Consider the following 27,777-nt stretch of genomic DNA (forward strand, 5'->3'; position numbering starts at 1 on the left):
CCCCCACTCCAGCAACCCTCAGTTTGTTTCCTGAGATTAAGAATTCCTCATATCAGTGAGGTCATATGATACATGTCTTTCTCTGTTTGACTTATTTCGCTCAGCATAATACCCTCCAGTTCCATCCACGTCGTTGCAAATGGCAAGATCTCATTCCTTTTGATGGCTGCATAATATTCCATTGTATATATATACCACATCTTCTTTATCCATTCATCTGTTGATGGACATCTGGGCTCTTTCCACAGTTTGGCTATTGTGGACATTGCTGCTATAAACATCGGGGTGCACGTAGCCTTTCGGGTCCCTACTTTTGTATCTTTGGGGTAAATACCCAGTAGTGCAATTGCTGGATCATATGGTAGCTCTATTTTCAACTTTTTGAGGAACCTCCATACTGTTTTCCAGAGTGGCTGCACCAGCTTGCATTCCCACCAACAGTGTAGGAGGGTTCCCCTTTCTCTGCATCCCCGCCAACATCTGTCATTTCCTGACTTGTTAATTTTAGCCATTCTGACTGGCGTGAGGTGGTATCTCATTGAGGTTTTGATTTGGATTTCCCTGATGCCGAGCGATATTGAACACTTTTTCATGTGTCTGTTGGCCATTTGGATGTCTTCTTTGGAAAAATGTCTGTTCATGTCTTCTGCCCATTTCTTGATTGGATTCTTTGTTCTTTTGGTGTTGAGTTTGATGAGTTCTTTATAGATTTTGGATACTAGCCCTTTATCTGATATGTCATTTGCAAATATCTTCTCCCATTCTGTCAGTTGTCTTTTGGTTTTGTTGACTGTTTCCTTTGCTTTGCAAAAGCTTTTTATCTTGATGAAGTCCCAATAGTTCATTTTTGCCCTTGCTTCCCTTGCCTTTGGCGATTTTTCTAGGAAGAAGTTGCTGCGGCTGAGGTCGAAGAGGTTGCTGCCTGTGTTCTCCTTTAGGATTCAAAAGCAATTTTTGTGTGTCTAGTGTGCCAAGCAGTTTTCCACTCCAGGGACATAGGCCTCTTTGCTTCCAAGTAGCACGTAGTCCAGTGATGACCACTGAAAGTCTCAACGCAGTGTGACAAATGCTGTGATTACACTGGAACCCTGCCTTCATTAGTGTATGTATAATGTACCTCAAAAGGCATTTCCTCTTTTCTCTCCTCATGGGTCAGAGGGATAGTTTGAACAACTCTTACAGGGCCAAGATAATGGACTAAAGAAAAGGGCTCTTTTACCCAGACTCATTTCATTAATGAAGTAAGATTGGATTGATTTACTTAGATGCTGGAATTTATATGGAAAGAGTAAAACCAAATCTTTGTCTACCCCAGGTATACTCAAAACACATGAATCTGTTGGGGCGTCTGGGTGGCTCAGTCAGTTAAGCATCTGACTCTTGATTTCAGCTCAGGTCAGGATCTCAGGGTCGTGGGATCGAGCCTGGCATGGGGATCGACGCTCAGGGGAGTCCACTTGGGATTCTCTCCCTCTGCCTCCACCCCTCACCCCATGCATGCTCTCTCTGTCTCTCAAATAGCAATAATTGCGCCTCGGATACACCTCATTGGCTGCGATACTGCCACTGCGCAAAGCTCTCTGTTTCTCAAATAAATAGATAAATAAAATCCTTTAAAACAAGCAAGCCTGTGAGCCTGCACCACCCATATTGTCTCAGCTCCTCATCACTGCCATGTTGTATATTCCTCCAGTATCTGTATATGTTTGCTGCCAAGTCGTTCTGCCCTTGTTAATACACAGCTTTGTAAGTGTCCACTTGTCACCTTAATTGAATGTTTTTGACAGCTGTCTTGCCTCCTGCTTTGTGCTGTGCATATTATTGGAAAGAAATATTAGATGTGATATTGGACCGTAAAAAAGCTGATAATCTTCTGGAAAGGCAGAAGTAACTTAGTATGAAACAAGGGAATAAGTAGGCATTACATTAGAAGGGACTGTGTATCGCATAATTGCCAAGGAAGGAATATCGGGAGAGACCAGACTTTATAAACAGTAACCTTAGTAAGGTGGAATTTAATCTTGTCATAAAAGGAATGAGGAAGAAAAGGAGAGGCATACAGGAGGGTTGAAGGGAGTGAGCACAGGCTGAGCTGCAGGAGGGCGGGATGGCACAGGACAGTCTCTCGCTGGCTCCGAGGGGAGCCGGGGGGACGGGGCAGGGAAGGGGTGGCTTATAAATCAGGACTTTAGGAGCGGAGACAAGAATCTGACAACAGGAAAGGTTTGGGCAGGGGACTGGTGTTATGAAAAGGGGAATGCCAGGACTATCCCTCGGGCATGGGCACGCAGCATCAACTGAGAAGATAAAGAAGGTAGACACAAGAATGTAAAATGAGCCAAACTAAAGGCTCACTCATCAGTCATCAGCCCTCACCGTTCTGGATTCTCTTGAGTCTATACTTTTAAGTGATGTCCCATCTTCTCTTCTCAGAAGGTCTCCGGGCATGTCTCTCTATTTCTGTGTCTCACTCTCCAACCCGTGCTCTTTCACTTATACTCAGAGGCCACAGCACTGCTCTTTCCATCTGGAGAAACACTCGCATCCTTTCCTTCCATCAGTGTAAGGAGAGCTTCCAGAGGCTCTGGAGCTCAGCCTGGATCCAATGCCCACTGTGTTGCTCAAAACTATGTGAATTTTTTAAGTTTATCAACTTCATTGTGTTTCAGGAGTCTAAATTATAAATGGGTGGGGGAACCCTTACCCTGTTTTTAATTAGAAACAGATTAAAAGTGCATTAAAATACATTGTATGAAGTGTTTAAGTCCTCTTAGGGTTAGTGTAACCAGTCATCCCTGAAATAATACCATGTATCATTCACTCAGCCTCCTGTGCACAAGATGAGCAGACCCGTGGTTAAAGGTGGTGAAGGAGAAGGGTCTCCAGGATCATAACTAAGAGGATGGAAACTGTGCTAATAAGTAGCATATGAAATGCAGGTGGAATAAAAGGCCCAGAGCAATTTTATGCATTTTGGAGCTAATTGAGTTAGAAATTCTTGTCTGATGGAGGAGTTCTGTATGCAGTTGAATATTCAAGTAGCTGTAGAAAGATCTGGGATAATTATATGGGTTTTGGAATAACCTGCATGTAGGTGAGAGTTAAAACCGTAAACAAGGAGATTCCTGAAATGTATCCAGTTAGCATTAAACAAAATCAGGGTTTCTGAGGAAGGTCAGCAACACAAGAAGAAAGATACACACTGTGTCTGTTTGGTCCACAAAACTTTAACAAATTAATTTGTTTCCAACTGAAAAGTCAGTAGATTGTACATAAAATTTTGGATTTCTGACCTCTCTGGAAAATTACAAAACCCTTATTACAATGAATCAGAATTTCCTCATGGCAACGGTTGACTGGAGCTTAGGAAGTGGCCCCCAGTTAAAGAAGCTCTGTTCTCTCTAGTTGGGTCTCAGAAACCCTGAGACCTACTGCCCATGTATTTATATCCCATCTAGGCCTTGCAGACATTTGACTTTGTGGCCCCTGAGAAGAACAAGCGAAGAGCAGTTTCTCAGTTGCCATGAAAGGATACACACCCATGGCATGTGCTTCAGATCAGCACGGCAGTACGAACTGAAGTGTCCTTGATGAGGGCGGAGACTTCGGCCCAAAGATCATGTGATCAGGCGGTCTCTCCAGCACCTCAGCTCCTTGAGGGTGGTTCTCCTGTGGGGTGCTATGTTGTATTTTCTATATCACGGGAAATATTGGTTGCATCTGTGCCCAATAATGACTAAATGACCTTAGTTTTAATGTGTGCAATTTAAATAGAGGAACTTTACTATTCCATTATATGGATTTCTGTTTGAAATGACCTTTAAACTCAAAATTCCTTTTCTTAAAAATGTACCTGCTTTTTTTTTTTTTTTTTTAATGACAATATTGCCATTTCTTAGATGTTTTATTGCTTGGTGTTTAGTGCTCTTGAAAATGGTTTCTGCCACTTCCTAGACATCATGGCCTGAGGCAGGTTTCTGAACTCCCCTGAGCCTCCGTGTCCCTGATCTGCAAAACAGGGACTGTAGTAGGAACCTGAAGGGCACGCCGTGAGTCTTGAGGGAGATCTTGCCTGCAGGGTGCCTGGCATAAAGCCTGCGCATGCGTTGACCCAACCATGGCTGTGACAACTTTGCCCCTTGCCCAGGGCCCCTGAGCCGGAAAGTGGGCTCACACCCACACCTTCCAAGTCCAGACTCCACATGCTGTTGTCCCTATTTCACCAAAGATTACTTATACATGCTTAAGAGTTGCTGCTATTTAGTATCTCTGATTCTGACAGCCCCCAAATGTCCCTGGTTTCCCCTGTGGGCTTATTATGTAATGTATGGGAAATTCTCTTTTGGACTGGCTGCATGATTCTGAAAATAAAACATTGTCAGTTATATTCTAGGTATGGAGGAATGTCAGAAAATTTTTTGAAAGTTCATTAGAAGGTAAAATCTACAGAGCTTGCCCTGATATTTTATTAAATGATTTTTGGGTGTGTACTTTTGGGGTGGACCTTGACAAATATAGAAAACTTTGTCTACATACCTATGATAATAAGACCTCATATATGTGTAGTACTTCACAGTGTTTCAGAAATGAGGCATTGGGGGGCGCCTGGGTGGCTCAGTCATTAAGCGTCTGCCTTCAGCTCAGGTCATGATCCCAGGGTCCTGGGATCGAGCCCCGCATTGGGCTCCCTGCTCGGCAGGAAGCCTGCTTCTCCCTCTCCTGCTCCCCCTGCTTGTGTTCCCTCTCTCGCTGTGTCTCTCTCTGTCAAATAAATAAATAAAATCTTTAAAAAAAAAAAAAAAAAGAAATGAGGCATTGGGGCGCCTGGGTGGCTCAGTTGGTTAAGTGTTCAACTCTTGATTTCAGCTCAGGTCATGATCTCAGGGTCATGAGATCAAACCCCATGTGGGGCTCTGCGCTGCTGGGCATGGGGCCTGCTTGAGATTCTCTCTCTCCCTCTTCCTCTCCCCCTTCCCCCATTCACGCTCACTCTGTTTCTCAAAAATATATGTATATGTGTGTATGATATGTATATGTATATATGATATATATAATGTTATATATATTATATATACATTGATATATGTTGATATATATTGATAATTGATATATATTGATAAATGATATATATCATATATGTATATGATATATATGATGAGGCATTGAGAAATTAGTTGATATATAGGGCTTCTGACAAGTATATTGACAGTTAAAACTGCAACTTGCATCTTTTTCTTAAATATTCACGGTCAAATATAGGAGTCTTATATTTAAATACTCTCTAAAATAATGATATCAGAGACTTAGAAAATAAATTATCTTTAATTTTCTTTAGAACCCAAAATAGAACTGGGGGAATTAACCTCTCCCTAGGAAATTAACTGCTTAAAAGTAAACTAAAATGTCAGTATTTGAATTAAACCATGCAAAGAACGTTTAGTGTACATGTACAATTTGTGACTTGGAAGCAAAAGCCAGTATTTGAAGGGGAAAGGCAGTGTAAAGACCTGTCATAGGGCTGATAAATGACGGCCTCGCAGTAAGTGTCAAGTGCAAGAACGTACATTAAAAATTTCATTGCTTTTACTTTTACTTTAGGTAAAATTGAACTAGGAATTGTGGAAATTACATTTTTTGACAAAGGAAAATACTGTGAAGGACATTGTAAAATTTCCGTGGGAATCGCAGGGGTGAGTCTCGTCCTGGCTTCGTGCCCTTTCACAGATCACTGGCGGCTCGAGCGGAGGCTGCGCGGTGTCGCCTGGCCGGGCCACGCGCCATTGCCATAGAGCTTGCCAGCCACGTGGTCCCCTGCAGCAACCCTCACCGTCACGCACAGGGAACCGTGCCATGGCCATGGGGAGACGTTGGCCTTGCCTTACTTACGAACTAATTCTCACACTTTTACTTACAGCTTAGCTATCACAGTAAACTAACCCTATTTACATAAACTGTTCTCCATAAACTCAAATCTTGAGGAAAAAAAAAACTAGCATGTACTCAGGGTGGGTTAGAGAAGCAGGGGTCTGTGGTGCTGACTTGGAGCATCGTCTACAGACCTCAGAGCTGAGTGTCCTCGTCCCCCCCTGGGCAGCTCGGCCTCACGCGTGTGCGGGAAAGCTCCAAACACTGGCTTTTAACGACCAAGTGTATTTGTAATCTATTAAAAGCAAAGCAGACAATTTAAGAATACAAACAGAGCAGCTTCCCAATGAAGAGGATAAAACACAAATACCTTCTTCTCGCTCTTCATCAGTTCGGTTGTTATTAGGTGATCCCCCTCATGGAATGTCTCATAGTATAAAACGTTCATGTTTATTAAAGACGGATAATGTTCATGAAATGGACATTTTAAGGCAACAAGGAACACCATTTGTGAACATGTGGATAGTATAATGTCCTGTTTCCCAAATAATTTCTTGCTCTTTTCATTTTATCTCTCAAGAATGCTTTGCCATTTTACATTTTGTTCAAGATCAGCCTCTTTTCAACTTCAGGTGACTTTTTATTCAGAGTCTCATTTACTTTCCTTACCCCACCTGACACCCATACCAAATCAAAACCTCCTCTATGTTCATCCTTTCTCTTAGATACAATGCACAGGGACCTGCACACTGTCAGGGCTGACATGGTAAAGCCTGTCCCCTCCACTTTCCCTAGCAGCCCCCGGCTTCCCGAACCCATAGTCTATAAAGTCTAGCCTCATTTAGTGTGTGCCATATGGTGATGCTTCCCCACGGTTGTGACAATGTCATTGTAAACATATGCCTTGGAAAAGGATGCTTATTTAATCCATGAGCTCTTTGCAAAGAGAAATCTTAAAACAATGACACGGGATGACAGTTATCTCTCAACGGTGATTCGTTTCAAGTAAACCGCCGAGATGCTCAGGTCTAAGTGCACTTGTCTAGAATTGAATCAGTGCCCTATCTGTCATGACTGCGAAGCCACACGGTTCCCCTCAGTGTGATGTGTTTGGATTTGACCACACAGCCGTTTGGTTTCTTGACTTTTCAGTTGGTTATCATAGGACAGTGGCCTCAGCATGTATTTACTATAAAATGGCGGTATGATTTTTTTTTAATCTAAAATCTTAAGTATAGAGATAGAGAAGAATTTAGAACATTTTTAAGATTAAAACTCTACAAAATGCTGTTTAATTTTGGTATTTGTACTCCACATTATTGTTGAGAATATCATCAACCATTTGAAAATATTTCCCATGAAACTAGATCATCTTAATGGTACGAGGTATGAATAGAAGCTTTGTGGCCCTTAACACTAGAAATGGAAATACGTAATTAATTTTAGTGCATTTCATGATATTAACAATAGAATGCAATGCCTCTCACATTTAAACAATCCTTTTGCTTACAACAGTATTATATAAAATTTTATTGAAATTTCTATTTTAAAAGTAATGCTTTTAAATTGGATTGAATTTCTCTGGGGACTAGGAATCCCTGGATTTTGTGTATATTATGTAACATGAATCATGTCAAAAAACATTTTCATTTGTTAACACAATTATTTATAAATATTTACTGAATATGTATCTAATGCATCATACTGTCCTAGGCACTATCAAGGATTTAAAGAAAAGCCAGATAAATGCTCTGCCCTCATCAAGTTTTAAGTCTACAAGGAGGGATACATGTACATAGATGGCCATTCTACTAGATGCTGGTGGATGCCACAATGTGCCTTGCAGCTCCTAAGGATGGAAAAGTTCCTAGCCAGGAACATATGGCATTACATCTTAAACCTAGGCAGATATTTTAATAACTTGTGTTTGACAGTCATTATAGCATATTGTTATTCTACAAGATAGGTTAAAAAAAATGCAATTTGATATGATGATTCTTAAAACCTAACCCGTATGATGGGCACCGACCTGGGTGGCTCAGCTGGTTAAGTGTCTGCCTTCTGCTCAGGTCATATCTTGGGATCCTGGGATGGTAGAGCCCCACGTCAGGCTCCCTGCTCAGTGGGGAGTCTGCTTCTCCCTCTGCCTGTGAGCCTCCCCCAGCTCTCACTCTCTCAAATAAATAAATAATATCTTAAAAAAAAAAAAAAAACTAACCCCTATGAGAATGATCATGAAGGAAGATGGTTCATCACCAGTGAAGTACTGGTTGCAATTCACATGGACATCTGAGATTCTGAATGCTTACAATGGTGTATTTTTGCTACCCAGATGTCACATAAGTTTGAACTCATTTCACTGAGCACCTGATAGATGATATAGGTTGCTTGTTTCTGAGAGAACTAGAGTGGTCTTATGCAGGAGTGAAAGTGTGAAGCTCTTCCCCCAAAGCAATGCTGAGGCTTGCTTCGGAGCAGGAACGGAAGCCGTGCGATATTGGGGGTAATTAATACGCCACCAAAGGCCGCAGGGCGGTCATGCTGACGGGACAGCAGGAGCCGTGGAGGAAGAGCCAGGTCAGGAACTTTGTGATCCCTATGGGCTCAGGGCCAGGGCTGTCCACACACACGCCCGAGCAGCAGGCCGTGTCTGCAGCTTCCCTGAATCGGCCAAACACCTGTTGCTCTAAATCATCCTATTTAATTCCATAAATAACACACAGTCATTTTTAAACATATATGATAAGTTCAGAGTAACAATATTATCAAATAGTTTTTCAGGAATCTGCACCTTAGAGGATGGGTTTTTTTCTCCATATTTTCTTGGTGCATATCATCAGTTCCCCTTTTTAAATAGTATCTGGATTATTTAGCCTGTCTTTTTATTAAACATCACTCATTCTTCATTTACCCGATTACTTCGAAGTCTCTTTGTTGATCTCTGACTTTCACACTGTCACCTCCGTGGATCTCTTAAGTTCATGTTCTTCTTTCGCCGTACCTCTGCCCTGTGAGGGGATTGCTTTCTCTCTTTACCCGTCTTTCTGTAGGTTATTAAAACTCACCCTCTTCTTTTTCTTTCTCTGACGTTCCCAGAATAACATTCATCATTCCTTTCCCTTCTTGATCACCTTTTACCTTGTTTGTCAGTGAAGTGACCCACTTATCCTTTCTGTTCCCTGTTCTCAGTTTGCAAATCAGCATAGTGCACGTAGTAGTTAATTAGCAAGTATTTACATAAATACTCAATATTCCACGAACGTGTCTGCATTTTCTCTGAAAACAATAAACCAGCGAGAAATCAAACAAATCACCATAAATAAAGCAGGAAGTGCATCTTGGCTCCCTCTTACTTGGAAAGGGAGTACTTACTGACTCACACTAACTCCCTGGGGAGAAGGGAATATTTATGCTATGCCAACCCTAATTCAGTGTTCATTCTCTTCTCACTCCCGAATCCAGCACTTGTGCATTCATTAAGTCCACTGATTTCACTTTTGAAGAAAAGTTAAAAAAAAAAGTTTACTAAGGGGATGAGTACCTGAACAAGTACAGAATATGTTTTCAATATTTGATTCAAGCAGACATTATTCGTTTCATGGATGAAGTATACTTATGGCAATGTTTGAACAGTAATTGTGGAAGGGACCCCAGGCCTCTGGCCCCATGAGGATTTCAGCACCACAGTCCTGCACCTCCCGTGGGGCCAGCCTCAGTCTTTTCTGGGCTTTATAGTATTTATGATAGTAAGTTCAAAGAGTCTTAATCTTAGAAAAGTTGAGGACATCTTAAACATTCAATATATTTTACTTCAAAATCATAGTGTATGTTTTTAATTTATAATGGTAATGCCATTGTATTATTATTCACATTTAAACTATAACCATGATCATCATAGGCTGTTAAACTGAAAGGTACCTATAAATCAGGTAGTTCCTGTCACCGAAAAAGGTAAAGGGCTCTCCTAAATTCACACCGTGCCCTTCTGATACAGCTGGGGCTATGAATCCACATCTCCTTAATCTGAAGCCAAACTTCTACTGTTCCATAGTAACCTTGCTAATACAAAGAGAGCAAAGGATCATAGAGTTTGAAGAAAGCAATCAAGATGATGTTTTCCACATAATCTTCAGTTTACAGACTGCATCTTAATTTTCACTTAAATATGAAAAAGAAAACGAGTACATGTTTCCTATATCCTCATACTACTTACATCTCACGCGGGGGGTGCCATCACTTGCTAAATTCCATTACCAGGTACTACGGGTATTAAAAATGTTTAGCATTTCATAGAGATTAAAAAAAAAATCAGGGGCACCTGGGGGGCTCAGTCGGTTAAGTGTCTGCCTTGGGCTCAGGTCATGATCTCGGGGTCCTGGGATCGAGCCCCGTGTCTAGCTCCCTGCTCAGCGGGGAGCCTGCTTCTCCTCCTCCCTGCTTGTGCTGTCACTCTTTCTGTCTCTCTCTCAAATAAATAAATTCTTTAAAAAGATCATTAGAATTATTGCAATAAATGATTAATGAAGAATATAGGTAGATAATTTTTTATTATTTTGAGAGCATCAACATTTATATTAATCAAATAACTACATTTTAGCTTTTCAGAAATAATCTGGGGTTTATTTCTGACCAAGAGTTTGATGGAGATGTTTCCCTAACGTTCAGAAAAAGAAAGTAAAGAGAAGACATTTTCTGAGTTAAGAAGTTGGGTGTTTCATAATAATTTCAAACCCACAAAAATGAAAAAAAATATTTTTCCTTGTATTCTGTGAATTCCTTACCAACACGTTCACACCTGTTGCTTTATTTTGACAAACCTTTCTAATTACCCCGGTAATGTGCCTGTAACAGGCAATTCGAAAACTACAGTTATAACAAACAGAACAATTAAAAGCACAGTAATCTTACTACCAAATAATAAAAATGTACATACTGGTTTTACTTATTTTAAAAATATTCATAATATTTATTGTGTTATTTAGGATTAACATTTTATTTTAGGCATTATCCCAATAAATATTATTCAGAAATACTATTTTAATGACCACATAATAATTTAGTTTATGGACGATCATTTATTTAGTGATTTTTTTTTTAAATGTTTAATTTTTTTCTAGTATTTAATAATTATAAGTAACACTTTGACCATATTTCTACTTATTTCCTTTGGGTATGTTTCCATCCATAACTGGAAGTCTGTACCTCCCCCTCCCCTTCATCTGCTTGGCTCATCCTCTGACCTCTCTTCCCTCTGGCAGCCATCAGTTTGTTCTCTGTATTTATGGGTCTGTTTCTGCTTTTTGTTTGTTCATTTATTTTGCATTTTTAGATTCCATATATAAGTGAAACCATATGGCATTTGTTTTTCTCTATCCGACTTACTTTACTTAGCATAATACCTTCTAGGCCCATCCATGTTGTTGCAAATGACAAGATCTCATTCTTTTTATGACTGAGTAATAATCCATTGTGTGTGTGTGTGTGTGTGTGTGTGTGTGTGTGTATACACACACACACACACACACCACATCTTCTTCATCCACTCATCAGTTGATGGACACTTGGGCTGCTAACACATCCTAGCTGTTATAAGTAATGCTGCAATAAACATAAGAGTGCATGTATCTTTTCAAATTAGTGTTTTTGTTTCCTTTGGGTAAGTACCTGGTAGAATTACTAGATTGTATGGTATTTCTATTTTTAATTTTTTGAGAAACCTCCATACTGTTGGAGCATGCATATTGTAAAAGTTCTCAATATATACTGTGAAATTGCTTTCTGCATAAACATACATGGCTCTCAGTGTGTGCTGATGCTCTTTTCATCACAATGTATATTAATTTCTTCTCAGTTAGGTAGATGACTAGTGATAGCTAATTATTTTCATTTTGTTTTGCTTTCTCTAATATATTTCTTAAAATTACATTTCTTTTGCTTAATTTTTACTTTTCTATTCATTTAACATGTAAAAATAAATTAGATTAAATTGATGTTTTGAAGCTTCAAACAGAGCATGTTTTATAACATTATTCTTATCCTAATTACTATTTTTATGTCAAATCACTATGTTTAGAATCATGGAGCATTGCCTTATAAGTTTTTAATAAGCACTTCCGAAAGTTTACAAGAGTATTTCCCTGATATCTGTCATGATAACATTGACGAAAGTAAAAGTAGAATAAAACAGAACTTTGATTTATCATTTAAGTCTAGAACTTTATTAACATTTAATGAGTAAGTGATATCGAATAATTATTCCCTATGTTTAATACAATTCTGAAATTAGTAACTATATTAACTTTCTATCTGAGAATTATAGAATTTAGATCTAGCAGTTTAACCTAAATTGTTCTATAATATTAGCCTTTTTCTCTCAACTCACCTTAGCCATTATTCTCCCTTCTGATGTTACTTTCCAGCTCAGTCTGGTCACTGATGTTCATTATAGCAGTTACTTGAGCAGAAAATTGAGAAGAATTTTTCTGCTTAATGACTCAGCTAAGACTAGTATAGAGAGCGTTTAAATGGCAACAGACTTGGCAGGAAATGCATCTCTGATTTGGGGTTTTCTTTTTTTTTAATTTCCAAAGAATCCTTGAGTATAACAAGATCGATCATATCTCACAAACATAGGTGCTACCGTGTAATATCATTTTGTGTCACTCGCACTTTGGTCATGTGATTCCCGAGGGCCCCGTGCTGATGTCACTCACCAGTTTTAATTCAGCCCATGTCAGGTTAGTCTCCTGTCTGTCCATGCTTCAGTACCTTGTGGCAGAAGTTCTCCAGTCCATGTTGTGTTACTAGGCCACCAAGCAGTGTTGCCTGTAGTCTCTCTATTTCAAGGCAGAAAACTGCTCTCTACAACCTTCTGTGCTCTCACAGGAGCTCACATTTGAGCAAGGAGGAGTAGCGGCCGGCAAGCTGAGAACGCAGTGGCGTTAAACTAAGTCACCCGTCTCTCTTGATGGAAACCCGTTATTCATGAAACTACCTTGTGCACTTCAGCTCTGTTAAACATTAGAGTGACTTGGATCCATGTAGTTGGGTCACGTCTAACACTCCTTGGAATGTTAAAGGGTGACCTTGGTTCCTAAGTGGGAGCCTAAACCTTGACTCATGTGAAGCCTCAAAGGTACTTAACTAGTATATACTATCAACTTCTTAATTTTTATGCAAAATTTCCAAAATTGTATGGCCCTGGAAGCCCTTTGTACCTGTTTACCCCCTCCTCCAAAGTTCCAGAAAAAAAGAAAAAAACCCAAAAACCCCAGATGTGTCTAAATCGATCAAGACTGTACGTCCTAGGTGTTGAGGTTGGGCTTTCTGTTGGACATACTAAGTTTGTATAATATCGTTGAATAAGATGCATCTAGCTTACTATCTTGTAATCCTGATGCAAAGCCACACATTTTATAACTATTCAGGTAATTTGCTTGAATTAAAGTACAACATCGTATATTTCTTCCTCTGATTTTTGTTTTGGATATATGTCACATTTCAATGCAATATGTTTGCCATATTCACCGTGTTACCTGCTTCTTGCTTTCTGAAAATATGGTGGTCAACATTCAGGGTGGTTCAACATTCATCCATCTTGAATAGGAACATGAACAAAGCTAAGATCCTATAGGATTCTTGACAAACTCTTCCCTTTAGGAAAGTTGACCTCTTTCAACTGCCAGCACATCTAGGCACAGTTATTTCACCAGTTAGAAAGCTCTTGTCTCTTCTGTTTTGATTCCATGTTTCCTTATGGTTTATTCAGGGACTTTCAAGATGTGCTGCCATATGCTTTACTGAGGTACTGATGTCCTAGGTGCTCCTCATTTATCTGGTTTCCTCCAGTGGTAGTGGCGGGAGTCATCCTCATCCTAGTATCATCGTCGTCATAGTGCTCATACTAATGGCAGCCATAGGAGTGGAAACCACAGTATGTTAGATGCAACTATTTCAGCCACCGTTTAACTGAGTCACCGATATGGTTGTATCAGATACAGAAATAAGAATGTGAAGAGCTCCGCACGTAAAGATTTTCAAAGGAAATTACTGAGAAGCTGGTTTTAGAACTACTCACCTACTTCAGTGAGAGGAAAAGAGATTATGATGAGAAGAGATGCCTGAGATTTGTTTTGGAGGAAACGACTGCCATGCTGCGAGATCCCATGTCCCCCACTTCTCCCTCAGAGCTCCATCAAGCTTGCTGGTCTCTAATGGTTGAGTCTAACTTTTTATCCTTTTAGAACATCAAAATCTTATTCGCCTCATTGAGAAGGCTATTTCCAGGAAATATGTTAAGAGCACATTGGGATAAGAGAAATTTAAGGTAAAGACATTTTATTTATGCTGACTGTTGGAAACTGGCAGCCCCTACGCCCTGAATCATATGTTACGGGCAGTAATTTTCCTAGGTGAAGAGAGGGAACGCTGGCCTCGGTCTCTGTCCTAGTGGATCAATAGCAAGGTCTGGTGAGTGAGAAGCGGGTCATTGTTCCTAGAGGCCCTCTTAACAAGCCCTAAGTAGATGTGGGGTGTGAGGCTTAAGCCGTGGTGGCCCCCAGGGGAAACGAACTCCCAGCTGAAGACCGACCCCCCACCACCAGCCCAAGAGTTTCTGCTGCAGCAGGGCCGAGGGAAAGAGGGTGGCCAATTGGAAGAACCGGACTGCAGCAAGCCCACCTCACACACTCTTTTCAGCACCTGAGTAACTCACGGAAGCTCCCCGTTCAAAGAATAAGAAGATGGCAACAGCATCCATTTAAACAGGATAGGAAAACAAAAGACAACATTATTTCAGGACAAATGACAGGAATGGATGGAACTGCCTAGATTCAGAGGTGAAAAGCATAAAAAAAAAAAAGCAGTGAAGAGTATCATGGTGATGCTGTGGAATTTCTCTTAAAAATGATGAAAAGGAATATAGCATGAAAAATACTAGTAAGGAGTATGCATTTAAATGTGTATCCTAAGAAATTGAGGGAAGGCGGGAGCAGGTTTTTGAACTTGTAAGAAAATTAAAGAGACCATGAGTTCTATGAAATGAATCAAAGGAATAAAGAAAGAAGAAACCTCGAAAGATTAAAGGAGCTGGCAAAATCGAGGCAAGCATTTGATGAGAAAAGTGAAATCATTTCAAAATCCAAACCTGCATTAGCAATATCAATGAGTAGAATTAGCATTTTTTAAAAAGCCAAGTAAAATATCAGGAGGATGGAATGGAGAAAATAGCACCCAGTATAGAGCTACAGAACCAGAACCCAGGTAAGGAGAGATTAGATGTTCTAGCTATTGAACATAATGTTGGTCAAATATATAAATAATTACCACTTCTGAAGAAAGGAAAACTGGAGCAGAAGAAAATGCAAAAATGAATACAAGAAGGCTTATCTGGAATAACATTCACTTGAAGCTCTGTACAGAAAGAGCTTTTTATATTCTAAGAAAATGTATTTCAATAAACAAAGTTTTATCAAATCCTTAAACTTGGTAGGAAACATGTTATTGAAAAGTCTGGAGGTAGATATAATTATTTAAATAACAATTAGTCATGAAGCTCTAATTATTGTTGAGAAATGGAAGCAGGTGTAATTCTTGAAAGAAAGTAGAAAAATGTTACATTGAATGTAATTCACTGTTACAAAAAAAAAACAAAAACAAAAACAAAAAACCAATACATCACCAAAAAAGGACACTAGCGAGTAAGTAGACAGTGGAGTGAGGTGTGCTCACAGACTGTAAATGGCTGAAATCCATGCATTGAGAAACAGCCATGTGGTTTAGGGGCAGAAAGATGACCCCTACTTCCTTTCCCCTCCACATTACCAGTGGGGAAAAGGCTAAAGCATACATAAGCCATGTCACAAGTGATAGAACATAGAGGACATATTAAGGAAATTGGAGAAATAAAAAAATATAAAATGAGATGAAAAATTGGACGTTTCTGTTCTAATAATAAAATTTGTTATTTCTCGATTATTAAAAATGTTTCTTATATTGCATAAAAACAGTATTTTGTGCCCCAAAGAGGACAAACGGTCTTCTTAAAGAGAGTTTAAAATGAAATATTTGCAAAGATATCAGGGAATGCAGAAACTAGCCAGGAAAGGAGGGAGGAAGAGGAAGACAGACTGGAGAGAGAAGGAGGGAGGGTAGAAAGGAGAAAAGGAGAAAATTGCAATAAGAAGAGCTAAGATGCACTACTTTTCGAAGTTTGCGGCCCTTGCCTGATAGCTCATTTCATCTTTTCAACACCCCTGCAAGTAGGTACTATTGTTCTTGCTGTGGGCACAGCCAGCAGTGGCATAGAGAGCTACGGGCTTTGCCTGGGCTGTCAGAGCTGGCGCTGGGGGCTGAGTCTGCGGGGTTGGGGGAAGCCTGCAGTCCGTGCCTGATCACACTGTAGTGCTGTAGAAATTATGTCACAGAGAAGGTCTATAAATCTTCAGACATCACACATATTATTGACATGTAGAAAGCAAAAACTGTAAGATAGTTGAGGAAGAAATCAATATAAATGCATCAGTAGTAACAGACTGTACTAGATCAGATAAGAAATAAAACTACAATGTATTTAAAAATGTAATTAATTTTTCAGTTTATCTCAGCTAAACATCCATGAGAATGTTCCTGCATTTTCATTTATAAAGTCTTTGAGTCTTTCAGTGCAGAACTTAAAATCTTTTAGGAAATAATGTATTTTATTAAAATTATTTCATCCAGTTCTTGGCCTTAGATTATATCTTAATAATGTTTATTATCATTCCATTGGTCTGATAGTTCTATTTGACAGACAAGGTTAAAGATAGAAATCAAGCACTTTGGCTTTCTTTTTGTTATGCATTAGCACTGGCCCATGAATGTGACCTTTTTTCCTTGTCTAATAACTAAAAATAGCTTATGCAAAGGCAACATGCCTATTCATAACAAATTAGCCAAATTCAAAAAAGGATAAAATTTTCGCCTTGTGAGATTTCATACATAGGTTTTATCAGACCCTGGCAGTGGAAATTTAAATTGGTTTAATCTTTCTGAAAGCAATCTTATTATATTCATCAATAACTTTTAATTTTCATAACCTTTGACCCGTAAGTTAATAAATTATTTCAGCAACACAGAAGTAGATTTCAGCATTATTTATAATACTGAAAATTTGAATACATCCTAAATGTAGCAATATAGCAAAGTGATTACTGAAATAATAAATCCCTCATACACTTGACTCAAATGAAAACATTAAAAGGATGATGCTAATAGTTTTGAATTATCTAAGGAAATAGCTGTGAGAGAAGATATTAAGATAAAAGATTAGAATCTCAAAAACATGTATATAAAATGATCTCAACCATATAAATAATTATATGAAGAGAAAACATTTAGAAAAAAAATGCCAAAATTTTGTATTCCCTGAGTCTTTCTGAGTTTTGGGAGGATAAATGAATGATGTTTCACTCAACTGTTCTGCATTTACAAGTGTTCCAAAATTATAATTTGAAAATAGTGGAAATACTTCCTTTTACTTATTTTTGTAAGTCTCTTCAGGGGATTACCCATTCTTCCTTTTCATGATGGAGGCCTTGGAAAGTACAGATCTCAAAAAGAGGATATTTTCAGAAGAGAGGGACTCTCAGATGAAATAAAACAGCTTCCCCTGTTTTCATGTCATGGGAATTCCTAGAGTCTACACTCAGAGCAAAATCCTGAGTATGGAAAATAGGCCACCAGTTACGACACTGTCCAAGATTTAAACATTTTATTATGGAACAACCAAAGAATATGAAAAACATGTTTCCATTATTCAAAACGTCTTGACCACAAAAGAAATCTCTTAAACACCAAGACAAAGAAAAACTTTAGAATTTGATCATGGATTTCAACATTTAGTACCTAAGAATCTCTGGATGGAGTGGAGAGGCACTTAAAAAAATTATGAATTCAAGGACTTAGCCTCTGAAATTTTGATCCAGTTGGTCTGGGGTAAGGCACAGGAGCTAGAATTTTTGTGAGTGTTCTCAGGCAGTTTATTCAGATGGGCTGTGAAGCACAGTCACATTAAGCTAACTTACTTTCTTTCTTTCTTTCTTTCTTTCTTTCTTTCTTTCTTTCGTGTTTGTATGATCGTAATTTTTTTGCAGTTTTATTGAGGTATGATTGACACACAATGAATCACACATATTCAAGTATGCACATATGTAAACACCCATGAAACAATCTCTATCTTAAAGACAAACAACATATCACCAGCAAAAATTTTCTCATGACCCTTGTTTTTAAAGAATTTCATAGTCTCTTGATTACTATAGACTTGTAATAACCTTAAAACGAATATCTTTGTTCTTCTTTTCAAAGTTGGTTTAACTATTCTACCAATTTAATTATTAATCTCATCCCAAAATGTCCTTACAGAAACATCCAGAAATGTTTGATCAGATATCTGGGCATCCTGTGGTCTAGTCAAGTTCACACATAAACTTAGCCATCATACTCACTCAGGAAAAAAGAAAACCTGAATAACTCCATATCTGCTAACAAAATTGAATTTTAGTTACAAATCTTCCTACCAGGAATCCTCCATTCCTTGTTTTCCTGGTAAATTCAACTAAACACATAGGAAGAAATAGTACCAATTTTATACAAATTCTTCTAGACAATTAAAGAGGCAGAAATATTTACAAACCCATTCTAAAATGGCAAAGATAAGCAAAGATATTATAGTAAATTAAAATTGCAGACCAATACCAAATACCGATGCAAAGTTTACCACACTTATAGAAAATCATATATAACAATACATAAAATGGATATTCCATCAATACCAAGTAGATTTTATCCCAGAAATGCAAGTTTGGCTTGACATTTGAAAATTAATCAATGTAATTTGTCACATTAGCAGGCGAAAAAGAAAAATCATATGATCATCTCAACATATGCAGAAAAATCATTTGACCTGGGCCAACATTTCCTGATCAAAATATGTAAGCTAAACTTTCATATTACAAGCTGACTTTCTCTGTAGTAATCTCAGAGAAAAGATCATTCGTGAATATTCTCACCAAAATTAGACAATGTGTGAATAATATACAATCTTCAGCAGGCTTCTCTTACCACAAAATCCTATCAGGCAGATTTGGGTAGATCTAGTCTATTAACATAGATGGGCATTTGAGTGAACATTTTGCAGTTTAATCAATTAAAGTCAGAAATGTGTAAAAAATCCAAATCTTAAAACTTTTATATTTAAAAATGAAATAGGCAGATCAGCATTTCATGATGAATTTTTCTTATGAATTTTCAAGCAACTGATTAAATATAGGAAGAAAAAAGTAATTCCAGTTAACTTTGGTAAACATAGAAATTTGAAAAAGATGAATGTTCATGCCTAATTAATAGTCAATGAAAATACTATTCTAAAATAACCATTAATACTATTTCCTTCAAATAATGTCACACCTTGACTTGGAACCAACACCTTTGCAACACACAGCTACACTGAGTGAACTGAAGCCTGTGTGCACTTATACTCTAAATCTGTGATTCCCTAGTCTGCATCACAATCATCTGAGATACGTATGGAAAAAGATATGTAGAACTCAGAAACTTGGGTGAGGAATTGGAAAGCTGAAGAGAGAAACACACAAGAATCTCTTTTTTTAGAAAAATATCCACATAATTCTGATGACCAGTCATGTTTGAGGACCACTATTCAAAATAACTGCCTGGGATGTTCTTCCCTAAGAAAGACCTATATTTTGGCTTCATTAGATACTGAAGAGAGTTTCTCAAATCCACCCAAATGGCTTATGACACTTTGAGAACACTCCACATTGTCTCCATGTCATTGCAGTGTTTTCTTCTGCACACTTCTGTTTGGGGTTGCATTCGTTGTACTCAGTAGATAGTAACAATTTTAGTAGCCTGTTGTCATTTATCATTCCCCTATCAGCTTCACTGTAATGAGAATTGCTTCAATGCCAAAAGAATGAATAATGCTAGTCCCTGGGCTAATTAATGGGACTCTTGTCACTTTATGTCCAATATAGTAATTAAATACTGCTGATGAAACAGGTCCAAATTTCACATGCAGTGTGAGCCATTTTACAGACCTTTAACTTAATTTGGAGCTTTCTAGAACATTGATGCCAGACTTGTGTGTTCCACGAAGGGGTGCGGGGATAACTTTCTTGTGCTAATTTTCTTGATATTTTAAAACTATTATCCAGATATAAGGACCTCTCTTCCGTAAGGGTTACTAAGGTAGTTACTGAAAAGCCCTGTGCCCATAAAAAGGATGGAAGTTGAATCTCAACAGAAATATTCACATTTTCACTGCATTGAGAAGAGGACTCAATGATTTTTTTTAAATCAGTAAATAATGAGCATATAAACCATAATCAGGTTCTAAATCATTCTAAGTTGAAATACAGGAGGATAGCAGAAGGAAGGAAAATAGATTGAGAGCATACTGGGGAAGAAGGACACCTGGGAGAATCTCACCAGACCCTTGTAAGGTTGTCTATCTAAGCTGACCAAGGACTTAACATATGTCTAGAAGTTTCTATATAATATAGGCTTCCAGTGTAACTAGTACTATAACACCCACTCCTAAGTCTGATTTTTTTTTAAATAGATGTTCCTTTATTTGTGTTTAATCTGAATGAGAAGAGGAATAGATTTGGTTTTCCAGATGATATGAAGCTAACAACTCATTTCTGCCTCTTCATTTTAGAGAAGTCTGGCCTTTCTTCCTCTAGGGAAGTCAACTTTTTTTTTTTTTTTTTTTTTTTTTAACTACAGCATGGGGTCATGATCATTCACACATGTCTCCATGTTGCCAGTCAGTCTGGTATTGTGCTATGTTGACTGACCAATGAGGTCAGTCAGTGGAATGTTTGTGAGTGTTTTCCAAAAAAATCCTTTTCCTGGGTGAACCTGGTAGGGTCAGTGCTAGGATAGAAATGCACCCAGAAAGTGAGAATACGTGGGTAGAGGAAGAAAAGTCAGGAAGCAGGGAATCAAGAAAAGCATCATAGAAGTAATGCATAGGGAAGTCTTAAAAAAATGAGCAAAACCAGGTGGGCTGGAAAGGTGGCGTGGGCTCTGTTTTTGTTCTGGTTTCACTTGCTCATTTCTACTTTGTGGAACAAATGATGGCCTGAAAGCAGTAAGAACAGTAAGAACAATAATGTTCTAGGTATAATATAAGGTGTGTTAACATTCTGTTAACATTATGAACTACCTAGTTCATAGTGTTACCTCCCTGTCTACTGATCCTGGCTTCTGAGTATTTAGTAAAGGGGAAGACCAGCAATCCCAGTGTCAGTCGGGTAAAATCGCTAGTCACCCGACTCGCACGCAGCTGCAACAGCAGGAGAATGTCCCGTCCAGCCCTTCTTCCATGCTCGGGGGATACAGCAGCCGAAGTAACACTCACACCTTCCTTACAGGTCTGAGTACCTAGGAAGTCCCCAAACCACGGGGCTCCATACACAGACCCCTAAATACAAGCTCATGACCACAGCTCCTCATCCTGGTCCTTTGTCCCACACTCACAAAGCCCTCTTAAAGTCCTCCTTTGGGAGTTCTCCAAGGGAGGACTACCTGGATGATTTATATTTCTACCTCTAACTTCTATTTACTTAATTTGCATCTGGCTTTTCTCTTTCTAATGTCACTAATAAAAGTGTGGGTGCTTGAGCGTGGCAACCAGCAGGGGACTTGGGCAACTAAAACTTCTTTGTAGAGACCCTTTTTTTTTTTTCAGTTGGCAAGCAGGGCAATAGCCACATCACATCATTGTCCAAGTATTCTGTCCAGAACATTATTACCAACACTCTCTTTTCCCTTTCTACATAGCTTTTTTAAATAATAGAATTATAATTTACAAGATACTTCTCCTTTATACACATGACTATTATTGTTACCTTAAGACAATAGGTTTCTTCTCTTGATTCTTTGGATAATAGCACTTAATGGACATAACTGTATAAATAACATTGTGACAAAGGAATGATTTCTGTATCGCTAAGACTTTTCAGAGTTACATCTATTCTTTTTGTACATTAAGAGATATTTTCTCTGATACTTTCAGATTTTTAAAGTTCTTTCTGCCAAAGTCATAGCATTTCTAATTAATGTAAGTATTGAGATCCCTCATTGCAATTAGTTTATCAGAAATAGGTGAGTGTTTACTGTTTTATGGTGATGTTTTCTTTAAAAAAAAAAAAGTATCAGTGTGTGTTTTTTATGCGTAATCATCCTAAGATAAAGCAACTTTGATTTACAAAGGAAAAAACGATATGCTGGACTCAGTTGGCAAATGGAAGAGCCTCCCTCAGAAGATACGTACTTACTAATTCAGTGGTGAACCAGACAGATGAACGTAGGCTGAGAGTACATGATGATTGAATGAAATGGTTTAGAGTCCTGAGTTCAAACTGCCACTTGACCCATACATTTAAGAAGATGGGCTTATCTCTCCAGGAAGCAAACACAGTATATGTTAATGACGTGCAGGCTTTGAACCTGGAAAGCTCATAGAGGCCACAGAAAATATGTAGAGAGCCCAGGAGACAACACGGGCAGCTCAGGAGTTAACTCCAGAATGAACAAGTCTACCCTGAAGAAATAGTTATTGTTAACCGATGCAAGCTTAAGCGTTGCCTACCCCGTTTATCTGTAATAGTCAAGCTTTGTAAAAGGTACTCACATGCTTCAAAAACATTTTTACAGATATTGGGGCAATTTTTTTTCTTTTTCTTAGTTAACCAAAGAAATGGCATGATTCTTAGATGTATTATCGGTCTTCCATTAATTTGTCCTTAGTATTATTGGTGGAGAACTACTAGCCTTACTGTTAGAAATGATTACAAAACCTGGAGGGTGGGTACACGGTGACAATGAAGGCCATTGCTGAGGCCTCTTTCATTTGTTACTACTAAACCATCTTTCTAAATCCCTTGGAAAATCAGCTCAAGTGTGCCTCAGAGGATCCTGATTGCTGTAACACCTTTCAGGTTCAGAGTCAGCCGCCCACTTATGGTATCTAGTAATATTTCTCATTGACGCAAACTCTGGGACCACATACTGCTCAGAAATTTGTGGAGCAGACACCACAATCTGAAATCAAGTCAAAGGAATAGCACAGGACTTCTTTTTTTATGTAGAACTTTGAAGCTCCAGGGCCACTACAGGTCCTGAAAAACAAAAAACAAAAAAACTAGAAGAGCGTTGTAAAAATAAATACTGAGTGAATAAATAGCAATAAATAGATCCCAGTACTTTAAGGATGAAATTTTCAAAATTGATTTTACTTACCTAGGACATATCTAGTGCATTTTCATTGCAGCTTTATTGATATTGTCAATCAATTTGACATGACATCTTTCTTGTGAACTTGTAAGAGTCTGGAGTCTTCACATCTTGATCTTGACAATTTATATGACTAAGGTGATCCTTCAGAGTAAGTAGAACTGCATCCCATTGTTCCTTTCCACTTTTCAAGTATTGTTCATCTTCGTAAGTATCTATTTGTTACAACTTTGACATATTCTTGAAACATTCCAGTAAATAGTAATTCTGATTTCCAGAAAATAAGCATCTGGATGTCAGTCAATAACCTTTTTATTTTTCCTTGGAACCAATGGAGTGTCGTCATCCAAGTAACTGAATGGCTACGTGAACTGAGAAATAGAATTAGGGAATAGGCATCTCATGTTGAGTATCAAAAAGAAGGCTCTCTTCTTCAGGAAAGAGAAAATTTTTCTTTGGATATTTATGTCCTTCTCAACATAGCAAGTTTCTCCTGAATTTATTTCTATATTTGGAGAGCAAAATAATTCCTTTATCTGTATACAGTTTGTAAATACTGGCATTTTATCACATAGAGTTACTTCATAGTCATTCTGTTTTATAAAATCTATGTTTGGAAGGTATGCTGAATTTCAAAAGAGTATATATATCACATCATAATCATAACACTTCAGTGTGTTTTGGATAGCCATGAAGTAGAGGCCAGGGACAAGAAAGAAAGAATGGATCACAAGACATAGAGGAAATGTGGGTTTTATTCTTAGGAAATAATCTACTTATTGTAGAATCTATTTATCGTTTGCTGTTCTAAAACTCTTCCTCTGTAGGGAACTTTTACCTTCAAAGGTTATAACTTAAAGCAACAGTTACAGAATCAGTGAATAAATCCTGGCATTTACACTGTGGGATGGGGGACCAACATGTAAAAATGCACAACCGCATATTAGACTTTCTGACTGAGATTTGGCATAAATTTTGCATTCCATTTAATAAGTGCACAAGCAGCAATTTACTTAAGAGTCTAAATCAAAGTAGTCTATCTGCAAGGAATTTCAGTTGTATATGCAAAATTAGAGGAAGTTAAACATGAAAAGGAAAAGTAAGATTCAGATATTTAAAGAAAATACAGATGGAAGCATTTTTTGTCATCAAAAATAATTTTAGATTTTATCTTTTAAGTTAATTAATTTTATCATTGAATATATTTCTCAGTTTTAAATATTTTTAGAGAAAATGCTAACTTAGCATATTTCATAAGTAGAATAAAAAAGGAATATTGATATGAATGTCACATAGTCTCAACTTACAAAATGTTTGAGTATCTGGTCCTTCCTAGTTTCCAAGTCATTGGTAGTATTACTGGATTATGTATAGAAATTGATAGGATATATATATTTCAATGTTCAAACTATGTGGCAGACATTATCATCACATCCCAGAAAGATTAAATGTGTTACACAATTTATATACATACTGATATGAACTGTCAACTTATCATTAACAGAGAAATATTTCCAGTGATGAAAACATTTTTTAACCTTTAGAAGGAAATCAGCAAATCTAGTGTTATAGAGACTGTATTTTCTAATTTTTTAAAAAATATGTTGAATTTATTATTTTTGGTGTTGACTTTTGGGAATAGAAATGTTTTGAAAATTATACTTTGTGCTGTGCGTGTACCTAGAAACCGGAAGCATTTGTGTAGAGGGAGGATGCTGGGTTTGGACTAAGTTGTCCTTTGTAAAAAAGCATCATGATTTTTCACAGAGGGGTACCATTAATGCAATGAGATATTTTATTTTATTATTTTATTTTTTTTTAAAAGATTTTATTTATTTGACAGAGACATAGCGAGAGAGGGAACACAAGCAGGGGGAGTGGGAGAGGGAGAAGCAGGCTTACCGTGGAGCAGGGAGCGCGATGCGGGGCTCGATCCCAGGACCCTGGGATCATGACCTGAGCTGAAGGCAGACGCTTAATGACTGACCCACCCAGGCACCCCTGCAATGAGATATTTTAATAAATTACAAATATTTGAGCTGAATAAATATATAAGTACGTGGTTTTTTAGGTTTAAGTCCCACTCAGAGGGATGAAATATGTCTTTAGATGAGTTTGCTACTTGCCATGAGTTTATAGGCTAAAAAAGATGAAAGAACTGGATTTTTATTTTTCATCCTGAATAGATTTTTTTTCTTTTAAAACTCATCTACAATGCAAAAATGAGGTTCAGAATAACAAGCAAGTGATCTTTAGACAGAGTATTTTAAATGATCTGGAATTTATAAAATGATCCATTGTGTTAGAAAGGAAAATCTGGAGCTTGTCTAGAAAAAGAAAAGAGAAGTTCACTATTCTAGATAAAGAGAAATAGACACAAGATTAAGGGTAGACTCCCATGGGACCAACTGGTGGAGGTCTGTGAATCCACTATGAGTAATTTCATGCAGAAAGAAATGAGGGTTTTATTCATAAATAAAACAATAGGTCAAAGAAATTATTTTGGCAGTGACATTTGACATTATCTGTACAAGAAGAAATTTATAGGGATATAGGATTCCAGTCTGAAGTGAAAAAAGACATCCTTAGAAGTTTCTAAGAGAGGTTTTCTATGGAAACATAGCACAATGTGATGAACTCATCATTTTCTCCTTAAATGTGCATTGAAAAGATCATAGGTCATCACAACTGCTGTTGAAATGGAATTCTTCCATGCCAAGATGATAGACTGAATTCATATGTTAATTTCTCCTCCCAAAAGTCTTACAAAATGATACTCAAATAATAAAAAGACATAAGTGCACACTGATGAAGAGAGTGGGAAAGGCCATCAGTGGATGCTAGAATGTTCACAGACAGGAAGCCAAGAGGGAGCCAGTGAACTTGGCTGAATTCCAAGGAGCTCCCTGAAGCAGAACTACCTGGGGTTCCAGAGCAGTCGTTGGCTCCGCCCCGAACCCCGTGTGGCTGCTGCAGTGGGCTGTTTACCCAAATGGTATCTATGTCACCCTCCCAGCATCTCCTTGTTGGCAGATCCTAGCTGTCACCACTGAGGCTGAAAGTGTCAAATTCTTACTTCTGAAGACTCCTTCACTTCTCAGGGGTGAGCATTTGACCCAAACCTGAACAGTCAGATATGGTGATGTCTTGAGAGACCTCTGGGGAAGGTTATCTCACTGAAGGTAAAGAGAGTACTAGAAGTCACCCTTCTTCTGCACCATATTCATTGCTTCTACTTAGGATACGTGGAATTGTACAGCCATTGTGACTAAGGGACAAGTCTGTGAGCCTCTGTCCTAAATGGCATCATCTTAGCTGTTGAATTAACCCAGGAATAACATGTCCATATCTATAGATGTTCCACACTGTTAAAGCCACTTTATTTAAATATTCTGTTACTTGAGGCCCAAAGTCTCCTGACAGACAGCCAAATAAAGCCTGTCAGCTGACAAGCTCCTACCCTGTCCACCGAGGCCCAGGCATATTTGTATTGCCCAATTCTAAAATATGAATACATAGGGCAGGGGTTACCAGGCTTTTGAGGAAAGCCTGTAACAGGATTATAAGAATATCAGAAAAAATACCACAGAAGAAAAAGATATAATTCAGTGGAAAGACCATAAATTTAAAACTAAAATCTCTAATTAGTATCCTCAGAAAATTCATTGCCCCTCAGAACTCATCTAAGTTAAGAGACTAAAAACACAAACAACTAAATACAATATGTGATACGTGCATCTTGCTTGGATTCTGATCCAGCTAGTCTTTTGAGGGAAAAAATCTTGTTGAGATAAACAGGAAAACATGAATATGTGCTAGATATTAGATGAAATCAGGGAATTAATTGTGTTAGGCAAGATAAGGGCATCATATTACATGCTGAAAATACCTGTATTTTAAGGAAATTAATGCTTAATTCCTTGCACAGACTGATGTATAAATTGATAAAAGAACATTATGTCTGGACTTTGCTTTTCAATATAATCCAGCTGAGACAGGATGAGAAAAAGAAGGGGAGTAGATAAGTAATATAGTAAATACTTGATTACTATTAAATTTAGGTGATGGGATATGGGAGTTACAATGATATTTTTTTTAAACATAGTTGCTCCTAAGGAAAAGGACTGAGAAGGTTAAGAAAAGAGGGAAGAGATTTTCTTGTTATTTTAGGGCTTTCTATACTATTTGATTTTTTTAAATCATATATTTCTTTGAAAAACAAATCTTAATGAATTCATTGTCCCAGCACAACCATTAAGGAACTGTGAGGTTGAGGTGATGAGATTGCCAGCCATGCAAAGTGTGTGTGTGTGTGTCTGTCTGTGTGTCTGTCTGTCTGTGTGTGTGTGTCTGTGTGTGTGTCTGTGTGTGTGTGTCTGTGTGTGCATCTGTCTGTGTGTGTGTGTCTGTGTGTGTGTCTGTGTGTGTCTGTGTGTGTGTCTGTGTGTGTGTGTCTGTGTGTGTGTCTGTGTGTGTCTGTGTGTGTGTGTCTGTGTGTGTATGTGTGCATCTGTGTGTGTATGTGTGTGTGTGTCTGTGTGTGTGTGTCTGTGTGTGTGTCTGTGTGTGTGTGTGTGTGTGTGTGTGTGTGTGTGTGTGTGTGTGTGT

General features: G+C 38.0%; 1 protein-coding gene and 1 pseudogene across 12 annotated transcripts in view; one reads left to right on the forward strand and one right to left on the reverse strand.

The window, feature by feature from the left end:
* The window catches only part of GRIA4 (glutamate ionotropic receptor AMPA type subunit 4), a 578,537-nt gene that overhangs the window by 227,125 nt on the left and 323,635 nt on the right, over nucleotides 1–27,777 (forward strand). The window lies entirely within an intron of this gene.
* LOC116647058 lies at nucleotides 1,498–1,578 on the reverse strand (annotated as a pseudogene).

This window comes from Phoca vitulina, unplaced genomic scaffold (assembly GCF_004348235.1).
Source record: "Phoca vitulina isolate PV1807 unplaced genomic scaffold, GSC_HSeal_1.0 scaffold38, whole genome shotgun sequence".
Taxonomy (NCBI): domain Eukaryota; kingdom Metazoa; phylum Chordata; class Mammalia; order Carnivora; family Phocidae; genus Phoca; species Phoca vitulina.